General features: G+C 34.6%; 1 pseudogene; it reads right to left on the bottom strand.

Moving 5' to 3' along the window:
- Positions 1-8,132: 8,132 nt before the first annotated feature.
- Positions 8,133-8,691, bottom strand: LOC110203083 (large ribosomal subunit protein uL23 pseudogene; annotated as a pseudogene).
- Between the last annotated feature and the right edge of the window lie 1,259 nt (positions 8,692-9,950).

Genomic DNA, 9,950 nt, shown 5'->3' with positions numbered 1-9,950 from the left:
GGAGTTTGGGGGTGCTTTCTCTCTTTTGCTTATTTCTTGTTTCACAAGATGACTAATGTGGAAATATATTTAACATGATTGCTTGTGTTTAACCTATACCAGATTGTTTGCCACCTTGATGGGGGTAGAAAAATTTGGAACATAAAATCTTATAAAAAAAAAAGAATGTTGAAAATTATCTTTGCATGTAATTAAAATATAATTTTTACAATTTTAAACATGTTATTTGATATTATTTTCAGTAAATGATACTGTTATTAAAAAGGAAATTGATATTTTTGTCAATAAAAATGACACTATAAAAATTCATTACCACCTGCCTCATGGCTGAGTCCTAAGAACAACCAGGTTGGTGTGCCCTGAAGCTCTCATATGTGCTATCTCCCCCATCAGAGTATGAATTTTTTGAGAACAAGGTTGCCTTTATTCTATGTGTCTTTAAAATTTAGTAGTGCTTGGCACATATGAAGTAACAATTGACATATAAAAATTATACAATGGAAACTCAAAAAGTAGATATTTTTACTTCATATTTCTCATGACTTTTTCTATAAAAATGCATTTAATCAAATTGACTCAGCTTGATCTTTTTACATTTTGATCTTTGTTGTGTTAAACATTTACTATGTGCCTAGTACAATGCTAAGTTGAAGCAATGTATTTTGCTTTTTCATTCATGTATGCATGGATTCAAAAACCAAATATAACTAATTAAAAAAAAAACATGGAATTTCTAAGAACTAATCTGAGTGAAATGAATAGAATCAAAATAAGACTTTGTACCATGATCATAATAACATGAAGGAAAAGAACTCTGTAGGCCTTTGGAAATCTGATGAAATCAGTGGCCTATTATAACTTCTAAAGAATAATGCCTAAACATTGCCTTCACTTCTCCACAAAGAGATGATGATGAAGACTAAGTGGAGAAAGAGACACACATTTTCAGTCTTGGCAAATGTGTTGACTTATTCTCTTTTTGTCATGAGGGCATATAATTTATATTGGGGCCAATACAGAGAATATAAATCCAAACTCCCCTAGAAAATTGCAGGAACTCCAAGTACAATACAGATTCATTGTTTGGAACTTTTCGGGGTCCAACCACACAAGCATTGAACTAATTTGAAATTTTAGTAAGATGTTACAAATTTTGAGTTTTTTCTCAGTCATCCCCTTGGTCCAGACACAAACACGTGAAAATGTATCTGCATATCCTTCTGTCTCTTGAATGCATAGGATAATACATTTACTCAGGAAATATTTTTAAGTGCTTACCATATGCAAGGCTTTGGCTCAAGTATTGTGTATAGAAAATTTGATATGTTGTGAGTCCTGTACCCAAGACAGAAGAAAATGCTTCCTACCAAAGATGACTACCTGAAGAGAGGAAGATTGCCTTTCTCCTCAACACCTAGTGAAAAAAATCATGACTTTCCACAAGGCCAAATTGTGATCAAGAAATCCAGTGAGAAGTTATAGTGACTTCTTTCACCATAACACCACACACATACACACACACACACACACACACACACACACACACAAATTAACCAGTAACCCTTGGGAAATAGTAAAGGTGAAAGCAAAGGAAGTACAGCGCCTGAGCAAGAAAAGGAACCTACAGGTTTGAACAAGTACGTCTCTAGAGGAAAAATTTCAGATGGATTATTAAAAGGGAGGATTTAACACTACAGAAAGAACAGTCACAATTAAAGCAAATTTTCTGATCTTGAATGGGGGGTGAAAACAGAAGAAAGAAAAAGAAGGAAAGGCAAAGTGAGGCGAGGCTAGGTGTGGTGAGATGAGGCAAATGAAAACTTAGAGGTAAGAGGGCATCAAACTGGGGAATAACTGAATAAATTGTGGGATATAAATATATTGGAATGTTACTGCACTCAAACACATGATTGAAAAAGATTCCAGGTTCATATGAATTTTTGTTCTGGAAAACAACTGGATATGACATTCAATTTTAGGGGTAGGGGGTGATTTTGTCTTTCTCCTATTATCCACAGTGCCTGGGCATGATATATAATAGGTACTTTATAAATAAGACAATTTTTCTTGATAGTATTTTATTTTATTTTTTTGGAAAGATAGTTTTCAACATTCATTTCTGTAAGATTTTGAGTTCCAAATTTTCTCTCTCTTCCCTTGCCTTCTCCCTCTCTAAGACAGCTATCAAACTGAAATAAGTTATGCATGAACACTCATGTTAAGCTTATTTCCACATTAGTCGTGTTGTGAAAGAAGAATAGGAGTAAAAGGGGGGGGGAAGCATGAAAAAGAAAAAAAAACAAAAAAAGTGAAAATAATATGCTTTACTCTGCATTCACACTCCATAGTTTTGTTTCTTTGTTTGTTTGTTTCTCTTGATGTGGTTAGTATTTTCCATTATGATCTTTTGGAATTCTCTTAAATGTTTGTATTGCTGAGAAGAGCTAAATCTATCACAGTCAATCATTGCAAAATGTTACTGTTACTGTGTACAATTTATCTGATTTTTCTCACTTCAGTCAGCATCACTTGATGTCAGTTTTTTCAGCTTTTTCTGAAATCTGCCTGCTCATCATTTCTTATGGAACAATAGTATTCCATCACATTCATATACTACAACTTGTTCAGTCATTACCTAATTGATGGGCATCCCCTCAATTTCCATTTTTTTGCCACCACAGAAAAAGCTGCTCTAAATATTTTTGTATATATGTGTACTTTTCCATTTGTTATGATCTCTTTGAGATAACATTCTTAGTAGTGCCATTGCTAGATCAAATGGGATGCGCAGTTTTATAGCCCTTCGGGCATAGGTTCAAACTGCTTTCCAGAATGGTTGGATCAGTTCACTATTCTACCAACAATGCATTAATGTTCCATTTCTCCCACATCTTCTCCAATATTTATCATTTTCCTGTTTTGTTATATTAGCCAATCTGACAGGTGTGAGGTGGTACCTCAGAGGTGTTTTGATTTGCATTTCTCTAATCAATAGTGATTTAGAGTATTTTTATATGATCATAGATAGCTTTAATTTCCTTATCTGAAAACTGCCTATTCATGTCCTTTAACCATTTATCAGTTGGGGAATGACTTGTATTCTAGTAAATTTGAGTCAGTTCTCTATATATTTGAGAAATGAGGCCTTTATCGAAATACTTGCTGTCAAAACTACTTCTCAGCTTTCTTCTTTCCTTCTAATCTTGGTTGCATTGGTTTTGTCTGAGCAAAACCTTTTCAATTTAATGTAACCGAAATCATCCATTTTTCATTTCATGATGTTCTCAATCTCTTCTTTTAGATTTGGTGCAGCTACCACATCACTTTGAATTTTTTTTCTCATTAATTCCCTTGACATTCTTGAACTTTTTTTTCTTCTGGATGATTTTTATGGTATTTTCTAGCTCTATAAAATAATTTTTGGTAGTTTGATTGTTATGGCACTGAATAAGTAAATTAATTTAGGCAGAATTGACAATTTCTTTTTATATTCGCTTGGTCTGCCCACGAGAAACTGATATTTTCCAATTGTTTAGATCAAACTTTTTTTGCACAAAAAGTGTTTTTTATTGTGTTAGTATAATTCCTAGGATTGTCTTGGAAGGTAGACTCCTAATGTATTTTACATTGCCTACAGTTATTTTAAATCAAATTTATCTTTCTATCTTGCAGCTGTGCTTTATTGGTAAATATATAGAAATGCTGAAGATTTATGTGGGTTTATTTTATGTCCTGCAACTTTGCTATGTAAATTATTATTGCATGAATAAATCATCTTTCATCCATTTTGTGTACTGCATCTAAACCCAACCTAATATATTAATCACATAATTCTTCTAGATTTCAACAGCAATACCAATTGTCAGTCTATGAAATTATATCTTTTTTTTTATTTAAAAAACACTGATTCCCTGAAGTGAGAATAAAATAAATTGTCTACTTTGGCATGAATATTTATTCCTCCAAATTATACTTTTTTCCCTTTTTTGTTTTTAAAATTTCAAAATTGTCTTTTATCTTTGATGCTTACCAATATTAATGACATTTGAAGAGAAGCAAACAAATACAGACAAAATTGTAATCAATTTCTTCTATCTTTATTAAGTTTTGTTCCTTGATTGTGTACATACATAGATGAGCCACATTATTTATAATCACAATGCATAATCATGACAGAAAAAACTGCATCTAGAGTAAAGGCTGCCAGAGCCAGTCTTCTCTGAACTGTCTTGCCTCAATTTTGGAAGTCATAAGGTGGGTTGTAAATAAGGTGACTTATCTTTTTATTCTGCAAGAGGATAATTTGCATTGTGTTTTCCCTCTAAGGGTAAACAAAAGAAATATGAATACAGATATGAAGGTAAATTTCAGAATGCATGAAGATTTACAAAATGTTTCTGTTTTTATTATAGAAAGCATATATAAAGGAAGTGGCAAGCTTTAATTCATTAACTCTTAATAAACCTGACTGGCTAGAAGGAATGCATGCACACAGAGATACATATTTTTAGTTATTTGATTTATGAGCAAAAAAAATGTGTACTAAAAATCCTCTCCAATTCTAGTAATATTCTTATCAAAGTGTTGGATAAAATATATGGCCCTTTCAAAAGAAAAATGTTTCAGTCAGTATGTTTTATTTATAAAATTATAATGGAAAATAGCATGAATTTCAATAATTCTAAGAACCAATCATCCATTATCTGAACAAACTCTTGGATTGATACATTTTAAATAAAAATGTTTACCTGTGATTTTACACAGGAAAATTCATTCTTTTAAAGCAAAATGAGGCTCCATGGATGATAAAAAGGATTATTACTGTTCAAATAGTATATTCTAGGGATGGGTCATCAAACTGGCAAGTTATTTTCTGCTTTTGTGATTCAGGAAAGGATGTGATTTTTTATTATGAACAGCAAGGACTAGTTTATACTTAGAAAAGTGTCAAGGCCAACAAATCACTCAAAAAACTAAGAATAATCTCACTATTTTCAAATAAACATTCATGTTGGTATTTCTACTCCCATGAGAAGGAAAAATATATATAGTTTCCAAGAAAAAAATTATCAGTAAATTATTATCTGAAGTGGTATTAACATAAAACCTAGATTGCAGAGCCCAGCAGGTAAATGCCAATTGATGAGAATGAAGTTTGTAAGAAAAAGTAATTTTTCCCCCACACACATACGTACAAAATACTGCCATCCCTGACAAATATCTCAGAAGTTCTACTTGTTTATGTCTACTACATTGTAATGCTAAAAAATACCCCTATAATATAGCCTGTCAAAAAGAAAAATGAAAACTAGTCCACATTACACTAGCTTATGTGTGGTATTTCTAGTGGATTCAGTATCATCTCCCTTACAATCATCTAAAATGGAAATATTTATGATCTTATGAAAGACAAAATCTAAAATAGATTACAATTAATAAGCAGCTTACTTGGGCACTTGGAATAGAGGTGTAGTGGCATAGTCAGTCAACACATATTTATTAATTATTTTTGATGTGCCAGGAACTGTATTAAGTGTTGGGGATACAAAGAAAGGCAAAAGACAATTTATTCTTTCAAGAAGCTCATAGTCAAATTGGGGAGACAACACACAAAGACTATTTACAAACAACATACATACATTTAACTCTGTATGTGTGTGTTGTGTAAATTAAAAATAATCAACAGACTAAGAATACTAGAATTAAGGGGGATCAGGAAAGGCTTTCTATAGAAGGTTGGATTTTATCTGGGACTTGAAGGAAGTCAAGGAAACCAGGAGGTAGAAATGCAGGTGGAGAAGTTGCAAGGATGGCAGGAAAATGCCCACAGTTAGGAGATGAAGTACCTTATTCAAAGAAGGGCAAGAAGGGCAGTATCACTTGATTACAGAGTATGTGGGGGAAGTTACAAGGTATAAAAACATTGGAAAGGTCATGTGGTGGGGAGGATAGGTTATGAAGAGTTTTGAACATGAAACATGATTTTTTTCTGATTGTAAGTTTTTTATTCCATCCTCTTCCTTATGTCTTTTTATTTTTATAAATAAGTATTTTTATTTTGTTAAATGTTTCCTAATTACAAAATTTAACAGCCATTTAAAAAATAATTTTTAAATTATTTTGTCCCTCCAATCCCTGCCCCCTCCTTGAGAAGGCAAGCAATTTGATATCAATTTTACATGTGATATTACACAAAACATATGTCCATATGTGCCATTAGACAAAATATTTCACATTTCATCTTGGAGGTGAGAGGAAGATACGGACATAGATTGAGTAAGAAAATGACATGAAAGATTTGCCTTTTTGGATTGTCTTTTTGGATGATTACTTTTAAAGCTGAGTGGAGGACAAAGTGGAGTGGGGAGAATAGGACAATCAAACAGAAAGTTATTTATTGCAGTACTCCAGGTGTGAGAGGATGAGGGCTACTATGATGTTGGTGATAGTATCATAGGATAGAAGGGGGCATATTCAATAGATTTTACAATAAAGGAGAGGAGAGGAGAGGAGAGGAGAGGAGAGGAGAGGAGAGGAGAGGAGAGGAGAGGAGAGGAGAGGAGAGGAGAGGAGAGGAGAGGAGAGGAGAGGAGAGGGGAGGGGAGGGGAGGGGAAGAGAGGAGAAGAGAGGGAAGGGGAGGGGAGGGGAGGGGAGGAGAGGGGAGGGGAGGGGAAGAGACAGTAGGCCTTCAAAATGATTGGATTTAGGCAATGGAGGAGTGGAGAGAGAGTAAAGAGTTGAAAATGACATACAAATTGCAACTCTGGATGACTAAGAGGATGTTGGTACATTCAATAGTAAAAGGGAAGCTATTGGAGAGTGTTTTTAAGGGGTGGATAATGAGTTCCATTTTAGTCATGTTCCATTCAAGATGTCTGGAGGATATTTAATACCAGGTGTCCAATAAGCATTTGTCTACACAAAACTAGAGGTTCAGGAATGAGTTTAGAACTGAATGAGTAGATTTGAGAATCATCTACGTAGAGATGATTGTTAATCTATAGGTGCTGATGACGTCACTATATGAAATAATATAGAGGGAGAAGAGGACCCAGGAAAGAGCCCTGTGGGACATTCACACTTAGTGAGTGTGACTTGGATGAAGAATCAATCAAGGAGACTGAGAAAGAGAGATTAGATAGGTAGGAGGAGATTTTTTTAAAAATTTTAATCATGATTTGACACATACATTCCTTCAAAAGAAATCCTTATCAGTTACTGTCCAGCTTCTATTTGGACATTCCAAATAAATGTCCCTGACCCCAGTGAGCTGCCTGCCAAGCCTCAGATTCTATGTGATTTGGGTTTTCCATCATTTGGTCCAAAGTTAGAAACCTCATTACCTTCTGATCCTAAGACTATGATTTTAAGTTGAATTATTCTTTGACCAATGTTGTGTTTTAAAAAATATATTTATTTTTAGTTTAAAACTTACCTCTATTGGAATAGATTGATTATGTTTATTCAAAGTTTACTTTTTCCTGGGCTGTCAGCTTACACAGGGGAACAGAAAATAAACAGAGATACTATTGGATTTTGCTCTTACAGGGATTAATTATGTCAATAAAAACTTGAAAGTAAGCTTAAAATTAACCTCTAATTCAAATCTATTGCAGATTTATTCAACAATTATTTGCTGATTGCTAACATGTGTAAGACACTCTACCAGGTGCTTAGATCATCTTATCCTCAAGAAGCTTTTCTATATGGTTGATTGTTGTTGCCTTCATACTCAAATGACCTTACTTATGTTGGGGTCAAGGTATCAAGTGTCACACTGTGGCTGATCTGACCAATATGAACTTGGAAGGCTCTACCTCAGATTGGGCACAAATAATAAATATGAATATTTGGAACAGAAATGTCTCTAAATTCATGTGCCTCATGTTTCTTTTGAGCTACTGTTCTGCTTTGCTCATAGAGCACAGCAACTTCTTTGATACAAGCACATCATGCTGGGTGGTTTTGTGCTAATGTCTCCCATGTCTCACAATTGATTCCAAAATTCTTCAGAGAGACCTTAAGAGTGTCTTTCTATTGCTTCTTCTGACATCCCCATGAGTGCTTTACTTGTGTGAGTTCTCCTTAAAATAGTCTTTCAGTCTCTGATAGAGGCCTGATAGAGGCCTCATTTCTTTTTTTTTTTTATACTGGAAAACTTTTTTTATTGTAGGTAGAGTGGGACAGCTGGACACAGTTTAGATGATTCCAATTTTGTTGGCAACATCTAAAGCATCACAGTCTGAAGCAAGTTGGACATAGGCCTTCTTCTCTCCATCAGGCCGAATCAGCATGTTGACCTTAGCCATGTCAATGTCATAGAGCTTCTTGACGGCCTGCTTGATATGATGCTTGTTGGCCTCGATGTCCACAATGAAAACCAGCATATTGTTGTCCTCAATCTTCTTCATAGCAGACTCAATGTTCAAGGAAAACTTAATGATGGCATAGTGGTCAAGCTTGTTCCTCCAAGGGGCACTTTTCATGGGGTATTTGGGCTGCCGTCGAAGTCTTAGTGTCTTGGGTCACCGGAATGTGGGAAACATTTGGATCTTCTTTTTGTGGCTGTGAACATCCTTCAGCAGCACCTTCTTGGCTTTTAAGGCCTTGGACTCAGCTTCTGTCTTGGGGGGGACAACCACTTCCTCCTTCACCTTCAGCGCCATCTTGGGGGAAAGGCTAGAGGCCTCATTTCTAAAATATATAGAGAATTAATTCAAATTTATAAGAATACAAGTCATTTCCCAATTGATAAATGATCAAAGGATATGAACAGGCAGTTTTCAGAGGAAGAAATTAAAGCTATCTATTTCATATGATAAAATGTTCTAAATCACTATTGATTAGAGAAATGCAAATCAAAATTACTCTAAGGTATCCCATCACACCTACCAGATTGGCTAACATAACAAAACAGGAAAATGATAAGTGGTGGAGAAGATGTGAGAAAATTGCAACACTAATGTATTGTTGGTGGAGTTGTGAAATGATTCAAGCATTCTGGGAAGCAATTTGGAACTATGCTTAAAGTGCTATAAAATTGTGCATACCCTTGACCCAGCAATACCACTTCTAGTTTTGTATCCTGAAGAGATCATACAAATGGGAAAAGGACCCACGTGGACAACAATATTTGTAGCAGCTCTTTCTGTGGTGGCAAAGAATTAGAATCGAGGGGATGCCCATCAACTGGGGAATGGCTCAACAAGTTATGGTATATGAATGCAATGGAATACTATCATGCTATAAGAAATGATGAGCAGGCAGACTAGAAAAAGCTGGAAAGACTTATATGAACTGATGCTGAGTGAAATGAGCAGAACCAGGAGAACAGTGTACACAGTAGTAGTCATACTTTGTGATGATTGACTTTGATAGACTTGGCTCTTCTCAGCAACACGAGGATCCAAGACAACTCAAAAAGACTCATGATGGAAAATGCTATCCACATCCAGAGAAAGAATTATGGAGTCTGAATGAGGTTGGAAGGAGACTATTTGCTTTCCTTTTCCTTTGTTGTTTCATTTTATTGTTCCATTCTCATGGGTCCTCCCATTAGTTATAATTGTTCTTTACATCATGACTAATGGGAAAATATACTTAATATGAATGTATAAGTAGAGCCTATATCAGAATGTAGGCCATCTTAGAGGCTGAGGAGCAGAGGGAGGGAGAGAAAATTTATCACTCAAAATTTTATGAAAGGGAATGTTGAAAACTAAAAAGTAAATTAATTAATTATTAATTTTTTTTAAATAGTCTTTTAGGCAAATATATGTTTGGCATTTGTATAATCTGGTCAGCCTATCAGAGTTCACTAGAGTTATATTTTCTGCAATACAGTATAAATGTTTGGCTGTTCAGCTCAAGAAAGGGCTTCAGTGTCAGAGACCTTATCTTGCCAGGTTATCTTTATAAATTTCCTTAGACAGTTCAAATGAAAATGATT

The sequence above is a fragment of the Phascolarctos cinereus genome, unplaced genomic scaffold (genome assembly GCF_003287225.1).
Source record: "Phascolarctos cinereus isolate Bilbo 61053 unplaced genomic scaffold, phaCin_HiC Scaffold_4;HRSCAF=312, whole genome shotgun sequence".
NCBI lineage: Eukaryota > Metazoa > Chordata > Mammalia > Diprotodontia > Phascolarctidae > Phascolarctos > Phascolarctos cinereus.
This window is presented reverse-complemented; position numbering and strand designations above follow the sequence as displayed.